This window comes from Arachis hypogaea, chromosome 13 (genome assembly GCF_003086295.3).
Source record: "Arachis hypogaea cultivar Tifrunner chromosome 13, arahy.Tifrunner.gnm2.J5K5, whole genome shotgun sequence".
Taxonomy (NCBI): Eukaryota; Viridiplantae; Streptophyta; class Magnoliopsida; order Fabales; family Fabaceae; genus Arachis; species Arachis hypogaea.
Genome location: NC_092048.1, coordinates 68,556,542 through 68,566,792, shown reverse-complemented (window position 1 = coordinate 68,566,792; position 10,251 = coordinate 68,556,542). Strand labels below are relative to the sequence as shown.

At 39.5% G+C, this 10,251-nt stretch overlaps 1 non-coding gene across 1 annotated transcript; it reads left to right on the top strand.

Moving 5' to 3' along the window:
- The first annotated feature begins 3,074 nt into the window (after positions 1 to 3,074).
- Positions 3,075 to 3,182, top strand: LOC112740027 (small nucleolar RNA R71). Its single transcript, XR_003170963.1, has one exon. It is a non-coding gene; the product is annotated as a small nucleolar RNA R71 (small nucleolar RNA).
- The last annotated feature ends 7,069 nt before the right edge of the window (positions 3,183 to 10,251 follow it).

The window sequence follows — 10,251 nt, the reverse complement described above, 5'->3', positions numbered from 1 at the left end:
TGCATCATAGGCAAGTTAAACGCCAACCTCACATTTTTCGGACTAAAATCTAAGTATTTCCCCCAAACCATTGTAATGTAATTCTTTGGGTTTGGGTTCTTACTTTGATCATGGTTCCTAGTGATCCATGCATTGGCATAGAACTCTTGAACCATTAGGATGCCGACTTGTTGGATGGGGTTTGTTAGAACTTCCCAGCCTCTTCTTTGGATTTCATGTCGGATCTCCGGATACTCATTCTTCTTGAGCTTGAAAGGGACCTCGGGGATCACCTTCTTCTTGGCCACAACATCATAGAAGTGGTCTTGATGAGCTTTGGAGATGAATCTTTCCATCTTCCATGACTCGGAGGTGGAAGCTTTTGTCTTCCCTTTCCCTTTTCTAGAGGATTCTCCGGTCTTGGGTGCTATCAATGGTAATGGAAAAACAAAAAGCTTATGCTTTTACCACACCAAACTTAGAATATTGCTCGCCCTCGAGCAAGAGAAGAAAGAATAGATGAAGAAGAAGAAGAAAATATGGAGGAGAGGGGGGAGGGGTGTATTCGGCCAAGAAGGGGAAGAGAGGGTTATGTTGTGTGAAAATGAAGAAGAATGGAGGGCTTTATATAGGGAAGGGAGGGGGTTAAGGTTCGGCCATAAGGGTGGGTTTTGGGTGGGAAATTGATTTTGAATTTTGAAGGTAGGTGGGGTTTATGAGGTAGGTTTATGGGGAAGAGTGGATGGATGTGAGTGGTGAAGTGGTTATAGGGAAGAGAGATTGAGGTGATTGGTGAAGAGTTTTGGGGAAGAGTGTTTATGGGATTGTGTGAAAGAGGGGTGAGAAGAAGTGAGTGGAGGTAGGTGGGGATCCTGTGGGGTCCACAGATCTTGAGGTGATCCTGTGGGGTCCACAGATCCTGAGGTGTTCAAGGATTTACAACCTTGCACCAAATTAGGCATGCAAAATGCCCTTGCACACAACTCTGGGCGTTCAGTGCCAGATTGGTGCTTGTTCTGGGCGTTGAACGCCCATTTGTTGCCCATTTCTGGCGTTGAACGCCAGAACCATGCTTGTTCTGGGCGTTCAGCGCCAGCTCTTTTCCAGGGTGCAATTCTGGTGATCAAACGCCCAGATGCTGCCCATTTTAGGCGTTCAGCGCCAGAACCATGCTCTGTTCTGGCGTTGAACGCCAGCCAGATGCTTCTTACTGGCGTTTAAACGCCAGTAAGGTCTTCCTCCAGGGTGTGATTTTTCTTCTGCTGTTTTTGATTCCGTTTTCAATTTTTATATTTATTTTGTGACTCCACATGATCATGAACCTAATAAAACATGAAAGAACAAGAAAAATAAAATTAGATAATTAAAAATTGGGTTGCCTCCCAACAAGCGCTTCTTTAATGTCAATAGCTTGACAGTGGGCTCTCATGGAGCCTCACAGATGTTCAGAGCTTTGTTGAGACTTCCCAACACCAAAATTAGAGTTTGGTTGTGGCCTCCCAACACCAAACTTAGAGTTTGACTGTGGGGGCTCTGGTTGACTCTATTTTGAGAGAAGCTTACTGTGCCTCTTTTCCATGTTTACAGAAGGGTAACCTTGAGTTGTAAACACAAGGGAGTCCTCATTCAATTGAAGGACTAATTCACCTCTGTCAACATCAATCACAGCCCTTGCTGTGGCTAGGAAAGGTCTTCCAAGGATGATGGATTCATCCTCATCCTTCCCAGTATCAAGGATTATGAAATCAGCAGGGATGTAAAGGCCTTCAACCTTTACTAACACGTCCTCTACTTGTCCATAAGCCTGTTTTCTTGAATTGTCTGCCATCTTTAATGAGATTTTAGTAGCTTGCACCCCAAAGATTCCCAGTTTCTCTATTACAGAGAGGGGCATGAGGTTTATCCCTGAACCAAGGTCACACAGAGCCTTTTCAAAGATCATGGTGCCTATGGTACAAGGTACTAGGAACTTTCCAGGATCCTGTTTCTTCTGAGGCAATCTCAGTTGATCCAGATCACTTAGTTCATTGGTGAATAAGGGAGATTCATCTTCCCAAGTTTTAATACCAAATAATTTGGCATTCAGCTTCATGATTGCACCAAGGTACTTGGCAGCTTGCTCCTTAGTAACATCCTCATTCTCTTCAGAAGAGGAATACTCATCAGAGCTCATGAATGGTATAAGAAGGTTCAATGGAATCTCTATGGTCTCTAGTTGATCCTCAGATTCCTTTGGTTCCTCAGAGGGAAACTCCTTATTGATCACTGGACGTCCCAGGAGGTCTTCCTCATTGGGATTCACGTCCTCCTCCTCTTTTGTTGTTTCGTCCATGATGGTCATTTCAATGGGCCTTGCACTCTCCTTTTGGATTTTCTTCTGTATTTCTTGGGAGAGTACTAGGAGGGATTTCAATGATCCTTTTACTCAGCTGGCCCACTTGTGCCTCCAACTTTCTAATGGAGGACCTTGTTTCATTCATGAAACTTACAGTGGCCTTAGATAGATCAGAGACTAAGTTTGCTAAATTAGAGGTATTTTGTTCAGAGTTTTCTGTCTGTTGCTGAGTGGATGATGGAAAAGGTTTACTATTGTCAAACCTATTTCTTCCACCATTATTGAAGCCTTGTTGAGGCTTTTGTTGATCCTTCCATGAGAGATTTGGGTGATTTATCCATGAAGGATTATAGGTGTTTCCATAAGGTTCACCCATGTAATTCACCTCTGCTATTGCAGGGTTTTCAGGATCATAAGCTTCTTCTTCAGAAGATGCCTCTTGAGTACTGTTGGATGCAGCTTGCATTCCATTCAGACTCTGAGAAATCATATTGACTTGCTGAGTCAATATTTTATTCTGAGCCAATATGGCATTCAGAGTATCAATTTCAAGAACTCCCTTCTTCATAGGCGTCCCATTACTCACAGGATTCCTCTCAGAAGTGTATATGAACTGGTTATTAGCAACCATGTCAATGAGTTCTTGAGATTCTGTAGGCATTTTCTTTAAGTGAATGGATCCACCTGCAGAGGTATCCAATGACATTTTAGCTAATTCAGACAGACCATCATAGAATATGTCCAGGATGTTCCATTCTGAAAGCATGTCAGAAGGACACTTTTTGGTCAGTTCTTTGTATCTCTCCCAAGCTTCATAGAGGGATTCACCTTCTTTCTGTCTGAAGGTCTGAACATCCACTCTAAGCTTACTCAGCTTTTGAGGAGGAAAGAACTTGGCTAAGAAAGCCTTGACCAGCTTATCCCAAGAGTTCAGGCTATCCTTAGGTTGAGAGTCCAACCATATTCTAGCTCTGTCTCTCACAGCAAAAGGGAAAAGCATGAGCCTGTAGACTTTAGGATCTACTCCATTAGTCTTAACAGTATCACATATCTGCAAGAATTCAGTTAAGAACTGAAAAGGATCTTCAGATGGAAGTCCATGAAACTTGCAGTTCTGCTGCATCAGAGAAACTAATTGAGGTTTAAGCTCAAAATTGTTTGCTCCAATGGCAGGAATGGAGATGCTTCTTCCATGTAAATTGGAATTAGGTGCAGTAAAGTCACCAAGCATCCTCCTTGCATTATTATTATTTTCGGCTGCCATCTCCTCTTCTTGTTCGAAAATTTCTGAAAGGTGCTTGCTGGATTGTTGTAATTTAGCTTCTCTTAGTTTTCTCTTCAGAGTCCTTTCAGGTTCTGGATCTGCTTCAACAAGAATGTTCTTGTCCTTGCTCCTGCTCATATGAAAAAGAGGGACAGAAAAATAATAATAATAGGGGTCCTTTTTACCACAGTATAGAGGTCCCTGTGTGAGTAGAAGAAAAGAAGAAGAAAAAATTCGAACACAGATGGAAGAGGGGGTTCGAATTTGGGTGAGATGAAGTGTTAGTAGATGAATAAATAAATAGAAGCAGATAAGAGAGAGAGAATTTTCGAAAATAACTTTTGAAAAAGAGTTAGCGATTTTCGAAAATAGTTTTTGAAAAAGGTTAGTAATTTTCGAGAATTAAAATAAAAAATTAAAATAATTAGTTAATTAAAAAGAAATTTTGAAAAAGAGGGAAGATATTTTCGAAAATTAAAGAGAGAGAGAGAGTTAGTTAGGTAGTTTTGAAAAAGATAAGAAACAAACAAAAAGTTAGTTAGTTAGTTGAAACAAATTTTGAAAATCAATTTTTGAAAAGATAAGAAGATAAGAAGTTAGAAAAGATATTTTAAAATCAAATTTTTGAAAAAAGATAAGATAAGGAGATATTTTTGAAAAGATATGATTGGAATTAGTTTTAAAAAATATTTGATTTTTAAAATCACAATTAATGACTTGATTCACAAGAAATCACAAGATATGATTCTAGAACTCAAAGTTTGAATCTTTCTTAACAAGCAAGTAACAAACTTGAAATTTTTGAATCAAAACATTAATTGATGATGTTATTTTCGAAAATTAGGAGATAAAGATAAGAAAAATATTTTTGAAAAATATTTTTAAAATTTTCGAAAATAAATAAGAAAAATGAAAAAGATTTGATTTTTGAAAAAGATTTTGAAAAAGATAAGATTTTTAAATTGAAAATTTGATTTGACTCATAAAAACAACTAGATTTTAAAAAGTTTTGAAAAAGTCAACTCAAATTTTCGAAATTTATGAGTGAAAAAGGGAAAGATATATTTTTTTTTTATTTTTGAATTTTTAATGATGAGAGGGAAAAACATGAAAAAGACTCAATGCATGAAAATTTTGGATCAAAACAATGAATGCATGCAAGAATGCTATGAATGTCAAGATGAACACCAAGAACCTTTTGAATGTCAAGATGAACATCAAGAACTTATTTTTGAAAAATTTTTAATGCAAAGAAAACATGCAAGACACCAAACTTAAAAATTTTTCATGTATAGACACTATGAATGCAAGAATGCATATGAAAAACAAGAAAAGACACAAAACATGAAAACATCAAGATCAAACAAGAAGACTTACCAAGAACAACTTGAAGATCATGAAGAACACTATGAATGCATGAATTTTTTGAAAAATACAAGATGAATATGCAATTGACACCAAACTTTCAACTTGACTCAAGACTCAAACAAGAAACATGAAATATTTTTTATTTTTATGAATTTTTTTATTTTTTTGGATTTTTGTATATTTTTTTCGAAAAAAACATATAGGAAAAAGAAAATAAGGATTTCAAAATTTTTTAATATGAATTCCAGGAATCTTGTATTCTTAGTCTAAAGCTCCAATCCGAGCGTTAGGCATGGCTTAATAGCCAGCCAAGCTTTAGTATGTAACTCAGACATGCCACGGCTGACATTCCAATTAACTTGCCTCTATGCTGATGGTTGGAAGCCCCTATCCAAAAGAATTAGACATGGCTTTACAGCCAGCCAGGCTTCAACATGCTTCATGAAACTCTAGAATTCATTCTTAAAAATTCTGAAGAAAAATATATTTTTGAAAAGATTTATTTTTTTTTTCGAAAACAGATGAGAAATTTTTGAAAGTTTTTTTGAAAAATTTTTTGAAAAATTTTTGGAAATAAAACAAAAGGAAAATTACCTAATCTGAGCAACAAGATGAACCGTCAGTTGTCCAAACACGAACAATCCCCGGCAACGGCGCAAAAAACTTGGTGCACGAAATTGTGATCTCAGGCAACGGCGCTAAAAACTCTGTACGCACGTCTTAATAAATTGTTTTTCATTCACAACTTCGATACAACTAACCAGCAAGTGCACTGGGTCGTCCAAGTAATAAACCTTACGTGAGTAAGGGTCGATCCCACGGAGATTGTTGGTATGAAGCAAGCTATGGTCACCTTGTAAATCTCAGTCAGGCAGATATAAAATAGTTATGGAGTTTTCGAACATAAATAATAAATAGATAGAAAATAAGGATAGAAACACTTATGTATATCATTGGTGAGAATTTCAGATAAGTGTATAGAGATGCTTTCGTTCCTCTGAACCTCTGCTTTCCTGCTGTCTTCATCCAATCAGTCTTACTCCTTTCCATGGCTGGCTTTATGTAAGGACATCACCGTTGTCAATGGCTACTTTTTATCCAATCTCGAAAATGGTCCGATGCGCTGTCACTGCATGGCTAATCGTCTGGAGGCATCACCCTTGTCAATGGCTACATCCCATCCTCTTGTGAAAATGGTCCAAATGCTCTGTAATGTGAATTTAACATAAAAACTAATGAAAACATCCCTAAAAGTAACCAGATTCTACTAAAAATATACTAAAAACAATGCCAAAAAGCGTATAAATTATCCGCTCATCACATCCACATTCCCATCATCCCGATTTAGAACTTGACAATCCAGACCAGGTTCAGGATGGCCGACCTCAGCAGAAGGAGTTAAAGAAGTCGTGGCTGTAGAAGCTTTGGCTGGTGGTGCAGGAGGAGGAGGCTCGTCATCTTCGTCATTTGGGGCAGGCACTATCTTACCATCCTCCACCATATTGTCCAGGCTGAAGAGAGTCAGGTCGAGTTCAGGAGCAAGAACTCAGACCTGTGCCTTTAAATTTTCATAAGCACTCGTCACAGTATCTATCAGATGATCCTGGAGATCGGCGTAATTCATGAGGGCAAATTCAAGCCTCTTTCTTAGCTCCAACACCTCGGCATAAGTGCGGGTATAACTTTGCTTGTGTTTCTTCGCCATCTCCTAAGCCAAGTTTGCAGCCGCCTCAACCCTGGTAGCTCGAGACTTCTCCTTCTCCAAGTTCAGCTCTAGCTTAGCCACCCTAGCATCCAGCTCATCCTTCAAGCCCTTAATTCTGTTAAACTCCGACTTGGCATCCTAAAGAAAAGCTTTCGTCGCATGGACTGGGGAGCCCTGAATAGTGCGGAATAGAGCTGTTCACATATGGGCCATCCGAATACTGTTATTAGTAATAAATTTCAAGTGATGAAGGATGGACACATCATCCATTGGAAGTCGACCATAAGGAGAAATTTGATTATCAACAAACCCCACAGCATCAAAATTAGGGGCGTCCAAGTCATAAGACTCCACAGTCTTCTGTTTTTTAGGAGGATGACCAGCAATAGGAGAAGAGGCAGCACCAGAGGATGACTGGAGAGGAGCAGAAGGAACCACACAAACCTGAGGAGTCGGGATGATTTTCCTCAGCCCAGAAGTGTCTGAGGTCGGCCTCTTAGGAGGAACTTGGGCAGATTCTTCTCCAAAAGTCTTCGCCGAGATGTTTTGAGCAGCTGTTGCTTTCTTGGCCATACGGAAGTGTTTCATGGAGTCCATGGATTTCACCATCTCTGCAAAATAGAAACCAAGAAAAGAAGTCACAAACAGGAAAAGGAAAAATTTAATCGTAAAATAAGACTATAAAGAAGTCGGCCACTACCCAATTCGGCTTGAAGAAGGGAAGGGATCTCCTAGGAACTTCTTCGTATCAAGATAAGGGGGCTCGCCCCATTTTTCCTCTAATACATGCACAAAGGCCTGCTCGACCTCATCCAAACTCTCCCAAGAATACCTAGTCACTACCACATTCTTTTGCCAGCACAAAGGGAAGGCAGGTTCATTATTTTCATCTAAAAAGAAGGGCGAGCTCCCTCAACAGCTCGGACCTTGAAATAGTAATTCTTAAAATCCCTAAAAGACTCGTCATGCATGGAGAACACTTTCTTAAAATCCAGGAAGCTTTCTTTTTAGCTGCCCCAGGCTTAGTCAACACGAAAAGATAAAGAAAAAGAGTTTGGGTAGGTTGGATATGCAGTTCCTGACATAACAATTGGAAGACTTTTATGAAGCCCCAAGAGTTCCGGTGGAGCTGAGAAGGAGCTACATTGCAGAACCACAGCAACTCGATCTCAAAAGGGGTAAAAGGAATGGTAATATTCAATTGACTAAAGAAATAGTCATAAGCGTAGAAAAAGGGATGTTCTTCTGGAGTCAAAGGAGGAAAACTAACCCTCTCCTCAAGGTCAGGTGACAGTAACTCATAATTTTTCTCTTGATCCCTATCACTACAAATTCTATGGTTCCTTCTAAGTCCCACACAGTACTCAGGGTCAGCCACCGTAACACATCAAAACAATAGAATCCAGCCAGTCAGACATGCCTTCCGGGATTTTAGTCGACATCTCAATAATATTTTTGCGAGAAGACATGGACAACTATTCCTACAGTAAGAAAAAGAAAAATGGGGTTACTGCAAAACAACTTGGGTAAATAAGGAAACAACTCGGACAATAACATATGAACATCAAGAGTCAGATACGGCAGTAAAAAGGAAATCCCAGGATTCACATTAAAATCCAGAGGCACTCTTTGGAGGCAGTAACAAGGCAAGAACCATGAAAGAAGGAAATCGACGATCTATGCCCTAAATATCTCACAACAAGAAAACACAATCCTTCTCTAGTAACATCACTCCATAAAAAGCAGCAAGAAAGTCATCATTACCAACAAAAATCAGCGAAAGCTACAACCTTTCTTTACCAACAGTTCAAACTGAAGTAGTGAACCCAGAGACGAGGACATGCAAGGACGATAGAAACAAAAACAGCGATAATAAAACACCAAGGAAGCAAAAACTACCAGGTACGCACGTCACAACAAAAGAATGCAAGGATCACCACAAAGATGCAAGCTTTTCAAAAAAACGTGAAAACAAAATTTAAAAAAAGGAAAGATACAATCTTTTCTCAAAAGGGTCAAGATTCTCAGAGACAACATCAGTAAAAATCACGCACAACAGTGGAGATATGTAAGAAGGCGACTGGTGAAAATGTAAAAGGGAAGGAAAATACCAACCTGTGAAGTATGAAGAAGCGAGCGCAAGGGAAGAATTAGGAAGAAGCAAGCGACCGGATACGTCCTCGAGAAAAAAAAATGGAAAGATGGGGGGCATGTAAGCCAGAGGATACCAGAAGGAGTGAAATGCCTCGCAAACGATGAGCAAAGAAGACGAAGAGGAGTTAGAGAAAGAAACTTTAAAGTGACACTTTGAAAAATTTCAAAAATAAAGTAACAAAGAGGGAAAAAGGAAACGATGAAGGGATATTTATGAGCCTTTAAAACCCTCGCACGTTTCCAAGAAAAGTGCAACGCACGCTACAATAAAGAGAAACGCTTCGCATCCAAGGAGCCTCAAACCGGAGATCAACCCAAGGCAAGATGCTCGAACACAGCTTTCCTAAAAGAGGTCGAGATCTAAAAGAAAAGACCGAGCTCGAGCAGGGGCACTATTCATACCCTGAGTCGACCTATCTGACCCGGGCTGATCGAAAATAAAGCAACTGACCTCTACTTTAAAGAGGTCGGCCAAATCGACATAAGAAGCCCAAAACAGGCCCAAACGAAGGGACGCAGCCCAATCTAAAGGCAGCTACAGCCTAGAAAGATAAAGGTGGTTCCCCCTAAGAGATAAGGAGACTTTACCCAAAGATAAGATAAGATAACTAACTTATCTTATCTAAGAAGGTCAACCCACACTACTATAAATATATTGGAGCACCCAGGTATAAGTCATACTCTGATTCTACACAAAATACCTGCTTAAAGCCCATGCTAACTTAAGCATCGGAGTCTCTTGTAGGTACCACCACCCTTCGGTGAACAAGGACCAGCAGCACCACCATGGTCAACAAGTCGGACACAACAGTTCCGGCCACTATAGCAAATCTCATCCGAGATCGACCTTCAGTTTCAGGTAAAGTGTTATGTTTCATTCACGATTTGGCTAAGTGTTTGTGATGTATCATTTGTTGTAAAGTAAAAAAAATTTACTAAGTGTTGGACATTTGACCTGAGATACATTAGGCAACATTTTTGAAGCGCACCTGAAACCTGACAAATAGGTTACCCTTTAAAAGCGCACTCTTTGGTGTAAAAAGTGAACCCATAGCTCTTAAGATAAGGCTACGCATTATAAGTGATATTTATAATATCTAAGGAGACACTTTTAATGTGATGCCACAAACGTGTTTCCTATTCTTCTACAAAAAGGAAACACAGAGAAAAGCGTAGCCTATTCTAGGAATAGGCTACGCTTTTCAAATGTAGCCTAAAAAAAGTGTGGTTGAATGGGTGTTTTTCTTGTAGTGTATCATATTTTCTATCCGCCTGACTATGATCTACAAGGTAACCATTGCTTGCTCAAACCAACAATCTCCGTGGGATCGACCCCCACTCACCTGAGGCATTACTTGGACGACCCGGTGCACTTGCTGGTCTATCTGGGCGAATATTGCGGAGTCAATTTCGTGCACCAATAACAAAATATAAGAATGTAATAAT